This window comes from Lissotriton helveticus, chromosome 9 (assembly GCF_964261635.1).
Source record: "Lissotriton helveticus chromosome 9, aLisHel1.1, whole genome shotgun sequence".
Lineage (NCBI taxonomy): Eukaryota > Metazoa > Chordata > Amphibia > Caudata > Salamandridae > Lissotriton > Lissotriton helveticus.
This window is the reverse complement of record NC_136070.1, coordinates 1,235,798,319-1,235,820,611: the sequence shown is the minus strand read 5'-3', so window position 1 is coordinate 1,235,820,611 and position 22,293 is coordinate 1,235,798,319. Positions and strand designations below refer to the sequence as shown.

General features: G+C 48.8%; 1 protein-coding gene across 2 annotated transcripts in view; it reads left to right on the top strand.

The window, feature by feature from the left end:
- Positions 1-22,293, top strand: part of PLXNA1 (plexin A1) — a 589,805-nt gene that overhangs the window by 143,728 nt on the left and 423,784 nt on the right. The gene's annotated exons all lie outside the window — the stretch shown is intronic.

The window sequence follows — 22,293 nt, the reverse complement described above, 5'->3', positions numbered from 1 at the left end:
GGGACTTCATCTACGAAGAGTGATTACCTGTTTTGGGAGCACGTGGTTTCTGATGTGAACAGCCTTTTTGCAGTTTGTGTTAAGATTTCTGAACACATGGAAGATACAAAGTCAAGTCTTATTGCTAATTGATTTTGCACCTGCGATTTTCCCCAGTTCGACAGTTGTTTGGCATTTGCTTACATTGTTGGTGGTTTAATTTGACTACATTGATTTAAAAGCATCTCCACCAAAGCATTGAGGAAACAGTGCTCCACCTAAATAATGCAAAGGTTAAAACCGAAATAAAAGGAAAGACGCCAGAAATGACCAGTTTCAAAAAAATACTTTTTCAGTGCATAATGCATTGGTGGTGATGTAAGACCGTTTGCCTTATCCAGGGCCCAGAGCTGATTTTAGAAGTGTCATTTTTATTAAATAATGCTTATTCTCAGCTACATATATTGTGCCTAGTTTTGTTGCGCTTAAATTGCTTCAGTTGCCTAAGGCTTTTCATTAGGTTGATTAATGAATAGTTTCACTGTCATGTGAGCTATAGTGTCAGCATATTTTTTTCAATAGTTTTTTAATATGAGAAATGGCCGTTTGTCGTCTTGAGCCGTATTGGAGGCATCTGTAGGACGTTTGTTCTACTGAGAGGTGCCGTGCCCTCTGGAGCACTTACGCAGTCTTTATGAATGCAGAATCTTACTCCTATGCCTTTGCCCAAGATTCGAGACTGGTCTCTGTCCTGTATGGGTTCTGAAGCCCTTGTGGTGTTTTGCTGTTGGGACCACAGGCACTTGTGTTAGCCAGTCTTGGCTGCCTCTTGTCCAGGATGCCGTCTGTCCTTTGCAACTGACAATGGTTGTTGATTCGCAGCTTGGGTGATTTGTTACCTCGTGCAGTTTGCTAAGTCAGGTCTGCTTGTGTTCAAGTTCTTGCTACAGTTTCAGCGCTGATTTTGCTGGTGTGTATGAGCTGTGTTAATTTCTAAAAGTAGTGCCTGTTTTGGTGTTTTTTTTGTAATTTAAATGTTTCTTTTTTTTTGGCTCCTCGAGGGTTTAAAAAAAGGCACTTAAAAAGCAAGTTGGCCTGAGACGGTTCCTTGGCAGCACAGTGAATGCGTTTAAATAATCAATATGAGAATTGTGAGTTATAATGCTTCCACCATTATGCAGAACTGAAAGGGAAACTGCAAAAAAATGTGCGTGGGAAATTGAACAAAACCTCAGGCATGTCAGTTGAAGTGACTCTTGCTTTCTGTCGGCGCCTGGTCTGCGTAACTCGTGCTGGATTTAAACAGCGCAGAATGTGGGAGGGAAGGGGGTCTTGGTTCTCTTGAGAATGGAGTTGTAGTTGAGAGTAACATGAGAATTTGCAAAAAAGGTACATTTGTCACAACTACCTCATCATCCATATATAACCTTGGTGGGAGATTTGGTTCGCCAGCCCTCTCCCGGAGACCACTTTCTCCCTTTGACTGACATTCCTTTAGACCCACTTGATTATTATTTTTCTCAGAGATTCACAATTTGATTTATGGAATTCTTTACTTATTTTTAAATGCACCTTTTTTATCTATAAATTAAACTTCATCAAATTTTCTTGAAGTATAAAATTAGTAGCGGGTGAAAAGTAGTACGTTTTGCACAAATCAATTCTTTGTGGGAGTTTTTTGATATTTTTTTTAAGCCTTCTTATGAAACCTAATTCCTACTGTAAATGTTATGTGCAAAGGATTGTGAAGGTGGTGGGATTATAATTTTGCATATACCCCTATCTCGCTGAGACAGTATATCCGGCCTGTGGTACTGGTGAATGTTCATAAGGCGTACTTTATAGGTGAGCATCAGCTGGAGAGGAGAATTTTTTTAAAGGTGCGTAGGTTTACCAGTGTTCACACTCTATGCACTTGAGGTGGGTTTTGTGTCTCCCTTCAAATCCTCTTGTTGCGAAGTCCGGTGTTGTGTTGGGCCTGGAAATTAATCGCATGTGCTGGAAGTTAACATATTTCAAACGTCTATTTCAAATATTAAAAACGACAAATAAAATGTGACCGGTCCAAAACCCTAGTAACCACTGACTCTAACCATGTGGGTAACACTAGGGGGTCTGCTGTATCCTGGCACATGGCCTGTGCCCAACCTTGCTGTGGATAGAGTGAACTGTTCTTGAACGTGATGGTGGATTTAAAGTCCATTGCGCCATGGTCCCTTGGCCTGGATTTGGTTTATTTTGTATTTACCTGCTCAGCCTAGACATTAAATTCATGTTTACAAACTCTGTTGTCATTGTAGGACGGGCCATGCCAGATTTTTAGGATAAATGTGTAAATGAGTTTGCTTCAGAGCCGTTATATATGTATTGTTTACCTGTAGGTGCCAGCGCTGCTTGGAGTTCTCTGTGAAGTGGGAGAGGGTGTCTTGGAAAGACAGGAATTGCACAGCACTTGGAACTTGTGCGATTAGAAGTGTTTTTTTTAAGCTGATGCTCTCAGGATAGGATGATCTGAGTACCTGGGTTATTGGATCCGTGAAGCGGCACGTTTGCTGTTGGTAGCTGGCTTTAAGGCGCTTACTCAACAAAAATAATGCCTCCAATAATACAGTACAGAGAAAAACCTATTCGTCAGAGTAAGCTAAAATATAAATCTATTTGGTTTTGTTAAAAAAAATCCAGATATCTGAGACATTTTTTTTTTAAAGACAAATGTGTTGATGTTGCCGAATTGATTAGGAAATAGTTTTCATAACACATGGCCAGAGTGTGTTGTGCTCAGTCCATCCCACCACGGTTTTGTACCTCCGCACCTTGACTTTGGAGTGTTTTGGTAGCTGACATAAGCAGATTGTTTAGAGGGTAACATTTGGGCATGTCGGTTTTCAGGTCCGGCTGTGGCTTGGTTGAGCGCTCTGTCGCTAAATGCCTTTTGCCAATGGGTGTGTCCATTTCTGTTGGATTTTGTCTCTCCCTTTGCTGCACCACTCCCTGGAATTCGATGCATTCCTTAACCAAAAAAATGTTATTTCTTGTGGATGCTTCTTATGAGAGAGAGCATGATGCGAAAACCCAGCCGACTGCAGCTCCGTTTAAAGGGACTGTTATAAATAACAGTTGCAGACGGCAGCTGCGGCGGACTGTGCGTCTTACACTGTTTAATTATAGCTTGTGAACTGTTTGCGAGTGTATTTGCTGCACACGAACAGCTGTGGACACCGTGGCACACACAATGCAAGTATTGTGTAGTGTTTCCATGTCATTCCCTGGTGCACTGTAGACGGTTTTCTCTTGCACTGTGATCGTGGGACACTTTGAAAGAGTATTGCCATCTGTGGCAGTCCAGAAAGTCTCATCTCAGATATAACTTAATTAATTTGTATAGTTTTTAAAATTTAGATTATAGAATCACTTTTGCATTTTGAGAGTTACTAACTTGCACAATTATAATAACCTTATATGAACAATACCGTCCATGCCTTACACCCGGTCACTTTTCACTTAACCTAGGTCCATTACTACTTTCTCTGTGTTTATAAGTATTGTAGGAACTATACGTTTTGTGGAGTTGGGATTCACTGTGTCATGATTGGTCGTTGAGCACCCTGGGCCTGCATTTGCGTTTTCTTTGCACGCAGGGAGCGCCTGAAATCTCTGCGACGGGTAGTCTAAGTTGACGCAAGGCCCTGAGTCCATTGGACTTGTGAGCGGCAGCAGAAGCCACAGAGGGAGATGGCGGGATGAACTGACGTCACATGCCCGGTATCACATGCTGGTCTTTTTCCCGCCACATCCTATCCAGGGCAGCCACGTGCATCCGTGGCTTCAAATCAAGATGGCGGCAGATGTTTGCCACTGGGTTGGCTCTGCGTACTGCGGAGTCCTCATCCCTTTCTGCGCTGCCTTGTAACGAGCTTGAAGGTGTTGTGATGATGGACGCCTGGGGTGTCGGTGATTGTTGCAATGCTTCTTTCTTCTGCACCGTGCTGTTTCATGGTGGAGACAGGGTAGTCGATGTGGTCACTCATCCTTACCCGTCATTGAGGTCGCTAGAAAGAACTGACCTCTCGTGCACTGCTGGGGCGTCGGAGAACGGGTACATGTTGCTGTACTGCACCGGCCGGACGACAACTGCTTTGTCATTTCATCGTGCAGTGGGGCTGCCGCCATGCTACGGGTTATGGGTTTTCCTTAATTTCACCACAAGTGCCCTGTAGGGAGTGGTTAATGTTAGTATCAGTGGCGGCTGGCATCTACAGGGAGAGGGAGGGTGGGCGCGCGAATAATATATATCATTTTTTTAAAGCGTGCAAATAATATATTAAAAGAAAAACTCTTACCTTCCAGTACACTATGTCCTTAACTCTGCTGCATCCAATCAATAGCCTTGGATAAACTCATTTTGAAGGAAAATTCTGAGCTATCCGCGGTTTTATGCATGGATAAAATCCACTGCGTGTCTTCAGCGTACAACACTACTTTAATTCCGAATGTCTCTATCACTTTTCCAATGGAGCCATGTAACACGGAATACAGTAGGGCTAAAGGAAGATCCCAGAGGAACATCAAACTGGGGCCTTTAAGTTACTGACTAAAAGCGAGACATTGTTCATGTTTGATGTCCATCACTCAGAAAAGATTGAGATCTTTGTAATGTGTGACCGCAAATACCCATCCCTGAAAGCCTTTGCAAAAGAAGAGAATGAGAAACCATCTTGAATGCCGCTGACAAATCCAAAGGGATGTGGGCAGTGTTCTTGGCTCCATTTATTGTGATCTTTATAAATTGGGAAAACCCCAGTAAAGCAGATTCCATGCTGTATTGTGGCCTGAAACTCGATTGGAAGAAAAAAAGGGACTCTTGTTGAACAAACAGAAAATGGACGACTCTACGCCGTACAGTTGTCATAGGGCTCCTACGACTGTTTGGCGGCGATCAAGCCGGCTTAGCATGACTTGGCAGAATTTTCTGAAAGGGTGCAGGTTATTTTGAAGGGGCTTGCTCCTGTGGGATGGAATTTTAAACAAGGTCAGTTTTCAATTCTCTTGAACACGGGGAGGGAAGGCAAAGGTTTGACTTCAGTTGGCAGTGCGCTAAGGATCCCTGGGCCAGAAAAGAAGTGGTTTAGAATCTATTGTCTGCTGAATCTTGGCGTCTCTAGGCGTGTCCCTCTGATATGTAGAAAGCATGATTATCCTGAGGATTGTACCCTACAGGGTTCTTAATTTGGCACTGTGCTGGCTCCAACGAGCATTGGCGAATGTCACTGCATTTTGCAGGCCTCAGCCCACTGGGAACCAGTGTGGATACGTTGATTAATATGGCCGCCTTTTAATGACCAGTTCAATGCAGCACATTTGCTGTCTCTGGCGCAGAAGATGTAAATTGCTGTGTGTCACGCTTAGTGAATATTGTGGCGATCGAGTATTTCAGTTCCTATGCAGCTGTGGTTCAGTCTGCGCCACTCTTGTCCGTCTACTCCTGCATTGCATAAGAAGGCACTATGAGCATATGAGTAATGTCCTTTGCAGATGTGCTCTTCATACTTTTCCCATCCCGGTCTCCACCGTCCTCTGTGTCCAGTCTCCCTACCCGCAGCACGCACAAAGGTGGCCCTCGTCTCCTTTGTTGCCCCTCGTCTCCTTTGTTGCCCCTCGTCTCCTTTGTTGCCCCTAGTCTCCTTTGTTGCCCCTCGTCTCGTTTGTTGCCCCTCGTCTCCTCCGTTGCCCCTCGTCTCCTCTGTCGCCCCGCGTCTCCTCCGTTGCCCCGCGTCTCCTCTGTCGCCCCTCGCCTCCTCCGTTGCCCCTCGCCTCCTCCGTTGCCCCTCGCCTCCTCCGTTGCCCCTCGCCTCCTCCGTTGCCCCTCGCCTCCTCCGTTGCCCCGCGCCTCCTCCGTTGCCCCTCGCCTCCTCCGTTGCCCCTCGCCTCCTCCGTTGCCCCTCGCCTCCTCCGTTGCCCCTCGCCTCCTCCGTTGCCCCTCGCCTCCTCCGTTGCCCCTCGCCTCCTCCGTTGCCCCTCGCCTCCTCCGTTGCCCCCTCGCCTCCTCCGTTGCCCCTCGCCTCCTCCACCTCGCCTCCTCCGTTGGCCCACGCCTCCTCCGTTGCCCCCTCGCCTCCTCCGTTGCCCCCTCGCCTCCTCCGTTGCCCCTCGCCTCCTCCGTTGCCCCCTCGCCTCCTCCGTTGCCCCCTCGCCTCCTCCGTTGCCCCTCGCCTCCTCCGTTGCCCCTCGCCTCCTCCGTTGCCCCTCGCCTCCTCCGTTGCCCCTCGCCTCCTCCGTTCCCCCTCGCCTCCTCCGTTGCCCCATGTCTCCTCCTTCCCTGGAGTGCCCGGTGCGTGGTTGCCGCATGTCCTTGTGACTTCCTGGAGATGCCGTCACACGGCCCTTGTCGTCCCCCAGGGGGACCGCCCTTGCTGATTGCTGCAGTGACTGTTTAATCATCTGAAAGGATTGTCCTGTTCCCGAGAGAGGGAGCAGTAATTCCCACAGACACGTGGACAGCTATCTGGCCAGCCCTTAATTTGATTTTGTTGTTTAAGGACACTATAAAAATTAAATCTTTTAATAGCTTGCTCGGGGACTAGTTCCTTTCCAAAGGTCACCACACTATATCCTGCAGCTGTTCTAGCTGCATCATCACTTTTTGGATACGTAGGTACCTACCTAGCTCTGTTTTTTGTTTTTTTTTTTTACTTTTACATGGGTTTAATACAGCAGCGGCCTGCTGGTTTCCAAGCGTTCTCAATTTCTTAAAGAGAAGTAAATTACCATTGGATGAATGCAGGACGTATAGTAACAAATCAAAAAAATTTTTTTACGAAATCTATAAAAGTAGCAGATTAGCCTTTTTGTTTCAGGTAGTAGTGCACCTGTGAATATGTACCTCCTTTAATCGAGCGCCTCGAGTTGTAAGAATGGGAAGCCTCTCCGCCATCTTGGGTACAGCCAATATGGCGGCTTGGATGCGGGGAGGTGGGTTCGAACTCTCTTCAATTGCTTAAAACCACTTTTAAAAAAATAAAAAATTCTCCATGGGCTCTTGGTAGAATAAGAACCCAGGTGGAGCAGGGCGCAAGCTGGTCTCCACCTGGGCTATTTAGTGCAAATGAAGCGGCCGCGCGAGGGGCAGGTGTGGGTGGTTAGGCAGGGGAGGGATCGGCAGCAGGCTAGCGGGAGGACAATTGCGACGGAGGTGCGCTGGTGTGTCGTCGTTGTTTTTCCCATTGCCCTACCCTCCCTTAGAAATAATAACATTTAAAAAAAAATTAATAGAGTTGCTTGCCACTTTAGGACGGCCTTGAAGTTTCCCAATTTTTTCTTGTTGACATTTATGGTATTTTTTGGGGGGGATAAATCAGGCGCGGTCTTTCCCACTCCTAGGGGTGGGGGGGAGGGGAATGTCTGAATGCGGGGGGGTGGGGAAGAGAGAAGTTGGGGTTTACAATGACATGGGGTGTATTATATGAAGTTTTGATTGAATTGTTGGAATAAAGTTTGGGGGATTTTTGGGGATAATGCAATTTATTTCATGATGTCATACTGTATATAGTTATGCGACTGGGTAATCTTCAACTGTCCTAAATAAAGCGGCCTTTTCTGCTATGATGTACATGAGTGGGGCTGTGTTTATTGCGCGATGATCCATTGTCAAGTGCAATGATAACCGTGTTTCTAAATCTAGTGGCCATGTGAGATTTCAGTAGCCACAATGGCTAGTGACTGACGACGCGCGCCTTTAGCATCTTGTAGACCTCACCTGGCAGCCCGTATAAAGACGCACGCACCTGGTGAGCTTCCGGAGAAGCCCAGCACGGATACCCCCTGCGTGAATGTGCTGAGAAGCAGGGCATCGAAGCAACTCATCGTCCCGCCTCCCTCCACCCCTCCGAGCAATAAAGCGCTGTTATTGCATTCTGGAGGAAACCCGACTCTTCCCGGGGAAGGCGTCGGGGACGCGCGGGCGGGGCGCGGATCGATAGGTGATCTGAAGTGACAAGCCGCGTCTGAGATCACATTGCAGTGAATCTTTCGGCTGCTGTTGAACTACAAATTGCAGGTTTTTAAATAGGCCTGTGGCGCGGCGGAGCTTCGGAGGCAGCGAGTGGGAGGAAATCGATGCGGCAGGAGAGGGCGAGATGATACCGCCAATTATTCAGCCCTAAAACCCGATGATTGCTTTTTGTCTGGCAGATCCCTCACCGGCGCACCAGGCTGTCCTTGTTCCCTCTCTGTGGCACTAGCGCCTGCTCCTGCTGCGAGGCGCTCTCTGTGGCACTGCCACCTGCGAGGCGCTCTTTGTGCCCCTTGCTCTCCTGCGAGGCGCTCTCTGTGCCACCTGCTCTCCTGCGAGACACTCTCTGTGCCACCTGCTCTCCTGCGAGCTGCTCTGCGGCACTGCTGCCTGCTCTCCTGCGAGGCGCTCTCTGTGGCACTGTCTGCTGCAAGGCGCTCTCTGTGGCACTGCCACCTGTTTCTCCTGCGAGAGGCGCACTGTGGCACTGCCACCTACAAGGCGCTCTGTGGCACCGCCACCTACAAGGCGCTCTGTGGCACCGCCACATGCTCTCCTGCGAGGTGCTCTGTGGCACTGCCATCTGCGAGGCGCTCTCTGTGGCACTGCCACCTGCGAGGAGCTCTCTGTGGCACTGCCACCTGTTCCTCCTGCGAGAGGCGCTCTGTGGCACTGCCAACTACAAGGCGCTCTGTGGCACCGCCACTTGCTCTCCTGCGAGGCGCTCTGTGGCACTGCCATCTGCTTGGCGCTCTCTGTGGCACTGCCACCTGCTCGGCGCTCTCTGTGGCACTGCCACCTGCTCTCCTGCGAGGCGCTCTCTGTGGCACTGCCACCTGCTCTCCTGCGAGGCGCTCTCTGTGGCACTGCCACCTGCTCTCCTGCGAGGCGCTCTCTGTGGCACTGCCACCTGCTCTCCTGTGAGGCGCTCTGTGGCACTGCCACCTGCTCTCCCGCGAGGCGCTCTCTGTGGCACTGCCACCTGCTCTCCCGCGAGGCGCTCTCTGTGGCACTGCCACCTGCTCTCCCGCGAGGCGCTCTCTGTGGCACTGCCACCTGCTCTCCCGCGAGGCGCTCTCTGTGGCACTGCCACCTGCTCTCCTGCGAGGCGCTCTCTGTGGCACTGCCACCTGCTCTCCCGCGAGGCGCTCTCTGTGGCACTGCCACCTGCTCTCCTGGAAACAGAAAGAGGTTAGGAAGACCATCGCCCTACCCGCTTCACTTCTTCCACTGACAGGCCTGCTCTTGCTGCTAAAGTCGCTGCCCCAATTCTGAATGAGTGGGACGAGTAACCAATGGGATCTAACCCTTGTGGACGAGATGCGACTGGGGCTGGTGCTGCAGGAAGATAGGACGAGAGCCCGGGCGCCATGCCTTAAATAGGCTGCCGCTCCCCCTCCCCAAAGCCATCGCCCCCTTCCACTGCCGGTCCCCGACGGATACACGTCACTGAATGCCCCGGAAGCACTTTTATTTATTTATTTACTTATTTATAAAGTTTTATATAGCGGGAACTTGATCCCTCCCTGCCTTGCCCGGTCGCCAATCTGACTACCCCTGCGCAAGAGGTGGGCGGGGCTTGGACCCCAGGGTGGCGGTTCCTAATGGCGCGCTCCGCCAATTTGCGCGCTTTCCATATCGGCTGTTGTATTACATCTGGTCAGACCCTGCCTTCCCCGACCCCGTTTTAAGTCCCCTCCATTTTCATTTCCTCTACCTCCGACCCACCCATAGACCTTGGATGACATCATAGGTTATACCTCGGGCCCTCGACAGCCTTCCTCTGGCACTGTGCACGAGTGGCAGGCCCCCGGCATGAGCAGGGCCGGACTGGGAACCAAAACTGGCCCTGGCAAAATGCTCTGCCGGCCCCCCGGGGGAGGTTAGGGGTGCGACCAAGATCTTTCCCGGGGCCGGTTTTCGGCCGATTTTGTTACAGGGCCGATTTTACAGCTATGCTGCATATAAACGGCCCTGTAACAAAAACGGCCCCCAGTGGCCCAAAACCGGCCCCCACCCTTGCGGCGCACCGGGGGATTGCCCGGTGCCCGCAACGGTCAGTCCAGGCCTGGGCATGAGGGCTTCTGACTGGGTAAGGTGTGAGGGGGGCTTCCAGGGGCATAGCTTGGTCGGTAAGATTCGGGTGGGGTGAGCTTCAGATGTTCCTACAATCACGGAGGGTGGCATTTTGTGTGTGTGTGGGGGGGGGAGGGGGGGTCACCTACTGACCCGTCTCCTACATTCTGTGGATGGATTGTCCCAACCAGTCAATTGTGTTACTGTCAGTTCATTTCTCCCAGTGGAGCGCCGAGAAGGGGGCGGTGGGGGCGCTGCGATCACTTTACCCGGCGCAGAAGGAACTATACACTGCGGCTCTGATGGAAAGCAGTAACACGAAGCCTATGCCTGAATTGTGAGACGAGCAGGAAGACTTACAAATTGACTGGGTCTTATCAAGAACCTCAGATCAACCCCCCCCCCCCCCCACCCCCCCTTCCCTGCTGCATCTAGTTGACTTTTAATGCCTTCATTCCAGATTTCACTCGGGCAGTTGTCCGACTCAGGCGGCTTGTGAATGGTTCATTAGGTAGTGGCCCGCTTTGTTAGCAGGTCACATGCGGGTTGCACAGCTTATACACTTTGGTATTTCCAAATTAATACTCATTCACCGTAGTAATCAAATTTTCATCATTTTTTATTTCCTTCGTTTTTGTCTTATCTTGTCGTTTTTTACAAGGCATCACGTCAAAAGGGGAAATTCATAGTACTTTTTAAGTTGATTAAATCCAATGCATTGCCCATCCAGGCCTATACACGAATATATCTTGTATATCAAAACATCCACCAGTTACGATATTATGTCTTCACTCAATGCATTTCGGTTTTTAAACCTTCTTCAGGAGTATCTACAAATCGTAAGAATATCTCTATTAACATCAGATCACATGTACACCCCACCAAAACAATAAACATTCAATATATTCATCATTACCCCATGCTTGTGAATGGTACCAGTGTTGGCAATATTGAAACGGAGGCCTGGGGAAATGCGGAAATTTGCCCAGAATCACAAAAAGTGTACGATGGGCAGGGGAAGCTAGCAGGGCTCGAGTCTGGGTACCACGCGGGTGGACGGCGTCCCCCCACTTATTTTACCGGGAGCTCGACACATTCACTCTTTGGCCTCTCTGGGGCGAGATTGGAGACCATTCAGAACGCTGCTCACGCGCTGGCTTCTATGATTCAATCGCACCTAAGGGGTGAGCGAGAGGAGGCAATGAGTCTAATGGTGCACGCCACCTTTCGTGACGTCCCTCCCTGTTGTGATGTCAGCGTCCCCCCACTTCTTTTTTTTTTTTTTTGGGACTTGTGCCCTGGAAGCTAGGACTCCTAAGTTTAGTGAAGGCAGTGGGATCTTTAGATCATGTTGCCTTGCAGGATTTATTTTCTTTCACCCACAACACGATTTTTTAACCTCTACACAAACGGTGATCCAGGCTTCTAGGTTTGCAGGCTCCGCCCCTTCTCTACCGTTTCTTGAGATGGCGACGATGACGCGTGGCCGGGGTATTTGGATAGCCCTAGTTACGTCTGCGGAAGAAGACCTTGATGGAAGTGCGCTAAGGTTGGACGGTGGATATATGCTGTGCCACATCACAGCCATACCTCTTTTGGAAGGGTGGGCCCCCCTATGGCCCCCTTAGGTGGGGACACTACATTTACATAGCTTAAGGTTGGAATAGAGGTTAGAAATGGGTCTGATGGCCCATTGTGCCACCCCAGAGATCTCACATAGGTTGGAAGATCTGATGTCTGCTCACTCTGATCTGCCCGCGGTCAACAAAATGGGGCCCGTTGAGTTGGGTGTACCTAAACGGCAGGTTTATAGCGCCAAGAAATACGTGAGGTTTAGATGTTTTTTACGTATAAACTTTAAACTGCGATGGAGGAGGGCGCAGGAGTGCCTGACGACTGGCCAGGCTGGTAAGCTGAAGGCCTCTTTCTAGTCTGGAGTTTAAAGTGCCCCCACTGCATCACAAGGTGAGCCTTCCTTGGGGGCTCAGGTGGTGGTGGAGGCGGAAGACCCCTCCCCCTCCAGACTTGAGGATCTAGAGAAGCCTAAGCGCTGGGTAGGGGCGTATAAGGAGCGTAACCATCGGAGGATAGTTCTTTCAGTAGGCGGCAGAGGTCCTGGAGGTGATGTACAATTGCGTTGTTACCCAGGAGAGCAATAATTAGTTGTCTGCTTGGACCATCGCACAGTGACCTAGCACATGAGCAGGGTGTCTACTTGCACCATCGCATAGTGACCTAGCATATGAGTAGGGTGTCTGCTTGGTCCATCGCATAGTGACCTAGCACATGAGCAGGGTGTCTGCTTGGACCATCGCATAGTGAACTAGCATACGAGTAGGGTGTCTGCTTGGACCCTCGCACAGTGACTTAGCATATGAGTAGGGTGTCTGCTTGGACCCTCGCACAGTGACTTAGCATATGAGTAGGGTGTCTGCTTGGACCATCGCATAGTGACCTAGCACATAAGTAGGGTGTCTGCTTGGACCATCGCACAGTGACCTAGCATATGAGTAGGGTGTCCGCTTGGACCATCGCACAGTGACCTAGCACATGAGCAGGGTGTCTGCTTGGACCATCGCATAGTGACCTAGCATACGAGTAGGTTGCCCGCTTGGACCATCGCATAGTAACCTAGCATATGAGTAGGGTGTCTGCTTGGACCATCGCACAGTGACCTAGCATATGAGTAGGGTGTCTGCTTGGACCATCGCACAATGACTTAGCATACGAGTAGGGTGTCCGCTTGGACCATCACACATTGACCTAGCAGAGTAGGGTGTCTGCTTGGACCATCGCATAGTGACCTAGCATACGAGTAGGGTGTCTGCTTGGACCATCGCACAATGACTTAGCATATGAGTAGGGTGTCTGCTTGGACCATCGCACAATGACCTAGCATACGAGTAGGGTGTCTGCTTGGACCATCGCACAATGACCTAGCATACGAGTAGGGTGTCTGCTTGGACCATCGCACAATGACTTAGCATATGACTTACCCAGAACTGTAGACCAACCAGGCTTCACGGTACCCAGTAGGTAATAAACACGAGTGGTTCCTCATGTACTGGGATAAACAAGGGAGGGGGAGGAAAAAACAAATTGAAAAGTAGCACTAAATGTATTGGGAGTCGCATATTCAGCAGAGACCTCCTAATTCCCTGTACTGTAAGTCGATTAAACCTATAATGTAAAAAGAAATGTTCTCAATCGCCACCCACACCTGGATGAAAATGTGGGTTGTGTTGTCATATATTCATCTGCTGCATCATATGCAGACCAGGGCCCGACTGGCCGTAGCCGGCACCGGGCAATCCCCCGGTGCGCGCACGGGTGGGGCCGGGTTTGAGCCCCTGGGGGGCGTTTTTTGTTACTGCAAAAACGGCCCTGTAACAAAATTGGCTGAAAACTGGCCCCGGGAAAGAGCTCGCCCGCACCCCCCAACCCTGGGGGAGAGGGGGCTGGCAAAGCACTTTGTCAGGGCCGGTTTTTCTTCCCACTCCGGCCCTGATGCAGACTGTAACAAAAAAAATATAGGGCAAACTGATGAAAAGTTACAAAAAATGTGGTCGCGTATTGCCGCACGGTGGATGGCCCTTCATACAGGCTGACTGCTCACGTTTCTTTGTATTGCTGCATTTGCCAATCAAATGGGTGCTATGAAATGCTACATAATGTGGGCAACCCTGGCGCATAATTTGTCGTCCTCTGCCACATCACTGCCGCATACTTCCAGTGGCCCTGGCCGTGTGGCTGCAGTTGTAACTGGTAGTCAGCCAACTGGCTTGTTAAACTTGTACGAGCCGCCGATGACGCGCCCCCGCAGTGGCTTCTGGGTAATGCTGCTTTGCAGTGCCCCCATTGTGATGACGCCGCACCGGGAGGTTGTGTTGAGCTGCAAGAAACAACTGGCGCTGCTGGGGAGGGGTGGGGGGCGGGGGGAGTGCTGCTTCAGCAGATATCCGATAGTCCTGGGGAGCCCTGCGCCATCGGATACCCCCACAGCCTCCCTGGCCGCTGCACTCAGTGAAAAACCCTCCTTCCCCTTGGCGTGTCTGTGCGGCTGTCCTGGGCCCTGAAGACGGCTTTATAGCGCCTCCCTGTGAAACGGGACTCCTCAAGGCGCTGCCCGCGTGACTTGGCATAGTGCTTTGACGGGGCCCGTTGTTTCTAGTCTGTGTGTTTCTAGGATGTCGGCGCTATAATTGGGGAAGCGCCCCTGGCATGCTTGTGACCCCCTGAACTCGTGACTAGTCGCTCTGGTTGGCTCAGAAGGAAAGGCCTCTCCTGGGTAATGTACACACGATCCGGGTTCTCGCTTTGTCAATAAAAATACCAAACTCCAAGCAAAGCTGGTCCGTTGTCCTGCTGCCAAGCAGTCCGTCTAGAGGTTAAGTTGCCCTTGGAGCCGTGAGATCGAAAATGTAGAACCATTTTGTGTTTCTTTAAGTGTGTTTAACGAAAAGGATTTTTTCTAGGGTCAATGACGTCACGCCTGTGGACTGGTCAGCCAGATTTCAGCCGCTCTTGACGCTTTTATTGGGGGAGGGCAAGAGGTGGGCACTGTTTAAAGATTGTAGGATGCAGTCATTGGAGAGAGGTGACATTGGAAGTGGGTGGGACCTTATCCCCTCGTCAACAGGTCCTCGTGGGTGGCTTAAAAGTACGGGGGGGAGGGCGCTTGGGCCACCCAGAACTGGTAGGGGCAGGGCCCACGAGACGGACCCAGCGGAGGTCAAAGGGGTTGACGGTGGGACGGGTAAAGTGAGCTGCAAGTCTAAAACTGCATCTTTCGGTACCATAATTAGTAAACTAAACCGAGAAATGTAAAGAATCCATATCAAATTTCTTGAGTTATTAAAATGTTTATTTTTCATAGCTGGCCACACCTGCCCCCCCGCCCCCCCAACACCCCCAGCTGCTCCCTCCTGAACCCCCACCCGTGGTTAGCATCCCCGGGGCCCAGCGCAGGTGTGAACCGGGGTCACGCAGGCCCGGCTGCCAGTACCTTTCACAGCGCTCTATTTTTAAGCCCCGCGCCAGGCACTTTGCTGCCGCCTGCACTTTGCCGCCGCTCCCATCAGATGAGATTCATTGTGCGGCGCTGACCTCCCGCCGCGGGGTTCTTACTCAGACCAGCCTGTCCTTCAGTTTGTAAATGGAGTGTGCGCGAGCTTTCTGTTCCGGGGGAAATGCATATGTGTTTCTGCTCCACACAGGCCTTATCAGCAAATGAATGCTGTGTGCTGCCCTCCTCCGCCGAGGATTTATCGGGCGACGCCGGGCTTGGGTCAACAGCGCTCGCTCGGCTTTGAGAACCGGCGGTGAAGAGGACGAGCGGCTGGGGGGGGGGAGTCGGGCACATGTCGGATTTTATTGTAGTCAACATTGCCAGCTTTTAGTGTGCTTTAAGAGCTCACGGTTTTGTAAATAGCATTAAGTGCGGCAAAAACACACACTGCCGTTTGCCCACGATCACACCGCTCATTTATCAACATGGGGGTAGCTGTGGTTAGAACTCTGGTCTTCCAACTACCTTGCGAGACATCACAGTGGGTTAACCACCTGCTGCTGAGATCTGTGTGTGACCTCGAATGGAAGAGATGCGGTTTAGTGCTTAAGTTGCTGAAACAACTAAATTTGGGTTTTAATGATGGCTTTGCTTAGGACAAAATGTTGTATTTTTCGTACATCATCCTGTCTTTTACTATAGAGTATAATATTTTTATTTGATTTGTTAAAATCATAAAAGGGTGGGACATACCACCATAACATAAACAACATTACACATATATACATTATAAAATATTAACAGCAGTAAAATAGTTTGAGACCGAAAAATGATAAAAAAGACCCTCACACTGTAAGATTAGTGCCAAAGTACAGATGTTGTAGCGTGCTGCTTTGACCACACGTCTTTTTAGATTTAATGTAAACATTACTGTACCCTCTATTCGCAAGATATGCTTATGCCAGAAATGAGAAAAGTAAATGAGGGTAAAGTGCAAAAACCTTCCCTTTTTTTAATGCAAAATATAAACATATTAGGCCTGGGCGGTAAATTCCGTTCTGTTCGCGGAATTTGGGTAATTTCGTGTTCCGCGGAGAACGCAAAATTGCCCAAAATTCTGCGTTCCACAACTTCGCAACATTTTTTGCTTGTTCGCGTTCTCAAAATGCGTGTTCGCAAGATATTTCCCCCGAGCACGCACACAGCAATTGCTAACAGTAAAAAAGCATAGCGAACAAGCAATTCGGCGTGTTCGCAGAGATTTTTTACTGTTTCGCGGATATTTGCGTAATGCGATAACGCAAATTCCGCGACCCTTACATGTTATACCTACTTTCAGTTTAGAAAGCTCAGAGAGATGTCTTTTACTATAATCTTTCTCATGTTTGACAAAACTGAGAAAGCAAACCAACAGACTGGATTAAGCACCGAGGAAAAAACAGGGGCTCGCTGTTGAGTCAGGAAGCGCCTAATAACGATTGTTTAGAACTTTGCGTTAAAATAATTTATTCTGTCAGCCACTCAAATGCGACCCCTGAGGGGCTAACTCCGCCTTTTATCCCCCAAGCTAGACAGTATGAGTACAGTTGTTGAGGTAACTCTTGTTAATTACAGCTTTTGGAATAGACGAGCCCGTGGCGGTGTTATTAGCATTTTTGTTATTTTTGCCAGTAAAGTTTGCACCGCGAGAGGACTGCTATGACCCGCGGTGACTGAGGGAGGGGGCAGGAGCGGATGTATTATAAGCATCTTTTGTAAAGATGCACAGAAAGCGGCTAACGACTTGGCTCGTTGAGAAATTAATCCTGACAAATGTCTTTATTTGTTGGGTATGGATTACTTGTCTCGGAAGACGCTACCGAACCTGTTTTGGTTTCGCCCTGCTCGTGAGGCTCTGTTTGGCCCTGTGGCATTGCAGACACACCCCGCTGGTAGGCCTCACGTCTCCATGGATGGCAGGGGAGGTTCACCTGCAGGCTCCAAAACTGGCAACGAGCTAAAAAGACAACTTGGAACATTTGTCAATTTATTTAATTTAAAAAAAAAGTACCATTTGACTGTTTGGGTAAATCCAAGATGGCCGCCGTCGAACATGCTCACCAAAATGAGGCGAACAACTCAACCTCTCCCTTTAACAGGATATGGTCCTGTTGGGAAACCCTTCATTGGCCTAGAGACCATTGTGCAGGGGAGATGTGGTTCTGGAAAAGAGTTGAGCAATTTGAGTCTGCAACTTCTCTGCTTTAGTAGAGGTTGTAAGCGCAGCTATGAAAGCCTGGCAGTGCCCCCAGGGCTCTGAGGGTTCCTTAAACACGGCATCCATTACAAGAGAAAAGGCGAGGGGCATGCTCAGCCTTCGAATGGATGTATCTATGTATTTTCGTTCCGTGGTGTGAAGAGTCCTTACATTTGGGATCGGTCTGTGTTGTAATACTAGATTTAAAGAGTTCTTATATTTTCTTACCAACTATGGGTCCTATGTTTTAGGTGGGAAAATCAGATTGGCAGAACCCCTAAAGGATTAATATACAAGTCTGCGACATAATAATAATATAATAATAATAATCCACATTTGTAAAGCGCACAATCACCCGTAAGGGTCTCTAGGCGTTGGGGGCCGTCGGGAAGATTAAGCGAGCTATTGCCCAGAGTCACATGGTGCTGGGCTAATCTGCCGCCGGTGCCGGGGATCGAACCATGATCCCCAGATTCCTGAGTCAGTCGCCCTAGCCGCGGCGCCACACCATCCTGAATCAAATTTGAATGATTCCGCCCTTCATCCTTCTATAGCCGACAAAACTTGAATCTTTGTACTGTTAATATTAACAGTTATTTGCTGCAGCAAGAAACCTGGATTCTTAGCAAATGATCCCAAAAAATAAATCTTTTTATTTTATTTTTATTTTTTACTTCTGGGTTCTATAAAGAGTTGTTTTCCATCTGTGGCCACATGTTCTCTCCAGCAAAAGCCTTGCACACAGGAATACTGTAAATTCAGAATTGGAGCATAAGGAAACATATTGGTTTTCAAATATGTTGCAGCTCAGTCTGTGGCAGGTTTGCTAAATCATAAAGCTGTTAATGGATCAAACTCGATATTGATCAAGAAATTAAGTCCTGAAATCGAATAGGAAATCAATATTCAGATGTTTGACCCCTTCTATGTCAAGATCACATCTTAATGTCAAACCTCGATTAAACTTCAACCATGACTTTGTCCCCAAGTATTGAGTCATTTGAGGAATCTATTCTCTGGCCACAGATCTGCTAATGGTGTGTCCAGTTTCATCCAAACTAAAACCCGGATAATTTTCTGGATGCAAACTGTAGGCTGAAAGTCTGATTCTCTGGGTACCAGCAGTTCCATCCGGCATTCTTTTCACTTCTGTCTTCCGAAGCTCCCCTTGGTTTTTGCTTTTTTAGCTATGTTCTAGGAACACTTAATCCAAGGGACTGCTAAACCGCTCTAGTGCTTCCCAGGAGGACTCCTTTTGTCCCTAGAACCCCTAAGTGTCTTGAGGGGTATCAATGAGCCTCGACCCCATTCCTAGGTCTTTCCTGGAGCAGTCACTTCACCATTTAGAGATTCACGAGGTGCGAACCAAGAGTGTGGCCTACTTGACCCCTATTCTTTATTTACGGTATTTGTAGAGCCGACACATCACCAAATGGATATCCAGGCGATAGACTGCAGCTTTCCCTAAGAGATGGCGCACTGGACTTAACCCAAGAAGAGCCTGGGTTTTAGACTCTTTCTTAACCTGACATGGTCGGAAGACCGGGCTGTTCCAAGGGCAGGAGGCTCCAATGGGCAGTTGCCAAGGTGGGTAAAGGAGTGGTCACCCATTCTGGCTTTTTTGGCGCGTTTGGCTTTGGCTAACACCAGGTTAGAAGCTCTCGGGTTTCGTGAAGGTTTGTAGAATTCTACCTTAGAATGTTGAATTGTAGGCCCATCTTTTGTAAAGTGTTTTATGTACGTGGCTCAAAAGTTCAAATTGGCTCTTTTGCGCATTGGGAGCCAGTGTCAAGTTTTCGGCCTTGACGAAGCCTAGCTAAACCGATCTATCTTCATTGCAGATGAGTTTAGCAGCCGCATTTTGTATCACCGGAGGGCATTTCCATAGTCAACAGACTTCATTAGAACCTGTACTACGGTTCTGCGTCAGTCAATGGGAATACTTTGAAATAGTTGAGGTCTGTCAGACTTGCTGATGAATTATGAATTTATAATCAACTTAAATGTAGATATTGTTTAAAGATTGAATTTGATCAAACCATATTGTATGGAATTGTATTAATTATATATTGTCATGTTTGTGTGAGGGTTTGTAATAAACATGGCCTCTTTTACCCACAGCTCTGGTCGTCCAGTATTGATTTGTGGGTTCGGATGGGGACGGGCCGGGAGCAACCTGGGGGTACGCGTCCTAATCGATTAGGACACCAAGGCTTTTAGCCACTTTCTTGGGCTTTGAGTCCTGCGTAAATGAAGTCCTGGTAGAAGGGACACCTTTGTGCATTTGTGAAGAGAGACAATATCATTTAGTCTTTTGTTTTCAATGGGTTTTGGGTGGATGGGACCTGGGTGTGGAGCACGTGGCTGTGAGCGCCTCGACTCTACCTTAACTGTGAGGATGCACAGCAGATCCTGGGCGAACCTGTTCCTCAGCCTCACGCCTCCTTGTAAAGAAGTTAATTTATAGTCATTTTTTTATTGGGCCATAAACCTTAACAAAGATATCAACTGTCACATAGTAGAATCACTCCCCGCTTTCAAAAAGTCATTTTACACTAAAAACAGAACTTCCCGGATGGGAGTGAAAAATCCCCAAAACGTCGCAGAAATGCTGCAGTGTAGGTCTCATTAACCCCTTCCATGCTGATGACGGCCCCGTACGTCATGCATCACGGTGGGCGTGTGCTGATGACGGCTGGGGGCCGTCATGATCCCGCCCACTCTTAAAAACGGCCGCACAGCGTGAAAATTTGCTGCGCATGCAAGGGGTTAATGTAGGGTCGGGACTTTTGTGGATGGGAAAGGTTCAAACCTTGAAAACAAGGTGTGGGCCCGGTCCTCAGCCTGGGGTCTCCATGCTGATTGTGCCCCCCCTCAGAATGTGTGTGTGTGAAGGGGTGTTTACCTGACAAAATGTGCACATTATGCGTGGTACTGCTCAGCTGCTGTGGTTCGAAACCCCCAGGGAGTTGTTTCGGTTTGTTTTCGGATTTAGCTTGGAATGCTACACGGACACGTATTTGCATAAGTTTATTAAACTAAGCATATGTTTACGCACACCCCAGTACGTCAGAGCAGCTGTTTTATTGCGGGCCCCGCCCCCTGTGTTACCAGCCACAGATGTGGTTCGTGAAGCACAGGTCCTGGGATTGTAGAATAAACTGGTAGCCCAACACGGATGTACAGATGCCTCAGGAATGCTGCCCCACGCCATCTTGTATCGACTGGTTATTACCCCTTCAGGGCGATATCTGTTTGTGGCGGTACTAGAAAGTAGTGTTTTATGTCATCAATCTCTATACCTGTGCCAACTCTGTCCTTGGCACCCTCTCTGCATGCCCTCCAGGTATGGCAAGGAAGTTGCACGTCTGCAACTCGGGCTTTGCCAACGTCTGGCACTCTCTTCCTCCTTCCATACCTCCCCGCCCCCCCTGAGGTGGACCGGGTGTCCATGCCACCCCTTATGTTATGTTGATTTGTATAGCGCACTAACCACCAAGAAGATATCCAGGCACTTGGCAGGTGTGTGGTCCCCAAGGTGCTTATACAAATAGCCAGATCTTCAGCTTTAGGCATAAGTATGGCCTGGTGGCCCTAGCCGCTGCCCCCTCCCCCCCCTCGCCCAACACCCTGGGCCAGGAGGTTGGCCGTGGCAAGCAGCTCTTTAGGTTTCAGGTGCGACAGCTCGGGCTTCTGAGACAGATTGTTTGCTACAAGTCCCTTTGAGTCCGTTACTTACCTTTGTGGGCTTCATTGTTACTCATTTGCTGCCTCCTAATTGTGCAGCACGTAGGCTTAGCTTCCTCTTCTTTCATGTGGAGCATGGACCAAGTACTGATTGCTTCAACTTGATTAGTGTCCTTCCACTGCTGGGGCTGTGATCGAGGTTCTTATGTTTCTTTCTAGCTAGTGCTGTTGTCATTATTGCTTCTTTCATCCCATACTCCACCTCCATGTAGCTATCCGTGTTGCCTCTTTTATTACCACAACCCCCCTCTCTCTCGTTGTCTGTCTTGCCCCCCCCCCCCAGTGCCATAATAATTTTTTTTAAAAAAGTGCTATGACCAGCGCTGGCAGCATCATAACAATTTTTTTTTACCTTCTTCTCGCCTACAGCACTTTAAAAAAAAACAACCTCTGCTACATGTCGAATCAATAACACTCAGATAGGTAATACCTATTGTCTTTGTCAATGCTTGTTTGTCATGGCAATGGGCTGATGTTTCTTTGGCTTGGTAATATATAACGGACTAGTTTATATATTTGTTTTTGCCAGGGCAGTCAGCCCGTTGGACCCAAGTAACATCTTTCAGCCTTTTATGCTTAGCTGTGGGTTCCCCCCCACCTCCCAATCCCTCTATAGCTCAGGAGGGGCGTGTGCCTGACGGTGCTTAATTTGAGCCAGTGGTTTCTGGTGCTGGGCACCAGCACATCATTGTCAACACCGCACTTATGACCGTCTACCACACAGTGGTGCTGTTTGTCTAATTTAGTTGTTTATTATTAAAATCTTCATTCGAAATGACTAATACCTGCGTCCAAGCTATTACTATAGCTTTAGGGGCTTTAATAGTACACATGTTGGAGTGGGTGGTTTGTATTTGTGGTGATACTGTAATTGGCAGTGATAACCGGAGCAGTGGGTGTGCAAAGTTGCAGCTGCCTCTTGATGATGACCCTAGCACACATTTTTTTTTTTTTTTTGTATTTTTACAAATTGAGCATTGGGGCCTGAGAGTTACAAGACTGAGGCCTGGAACGTGAATTTAACTGCAGTGAGATACTTGCGTCCCTTAGGTGGAGCTGTTAGTGTTCTTATGAATGCGAACATCTGGAAACTGCAAAATAAAAAAATGCTATTCGTTTGTTTTTAGGGGCTGGACTAGGCTTGGCAGCATTTTTAAATCGGAGCAAATAGTTTGGCCCTATCTTTTGAAGCAGAATTAGACAGACGTTCTTCCTCCAGTAGGTTACGTAATTCCCAGT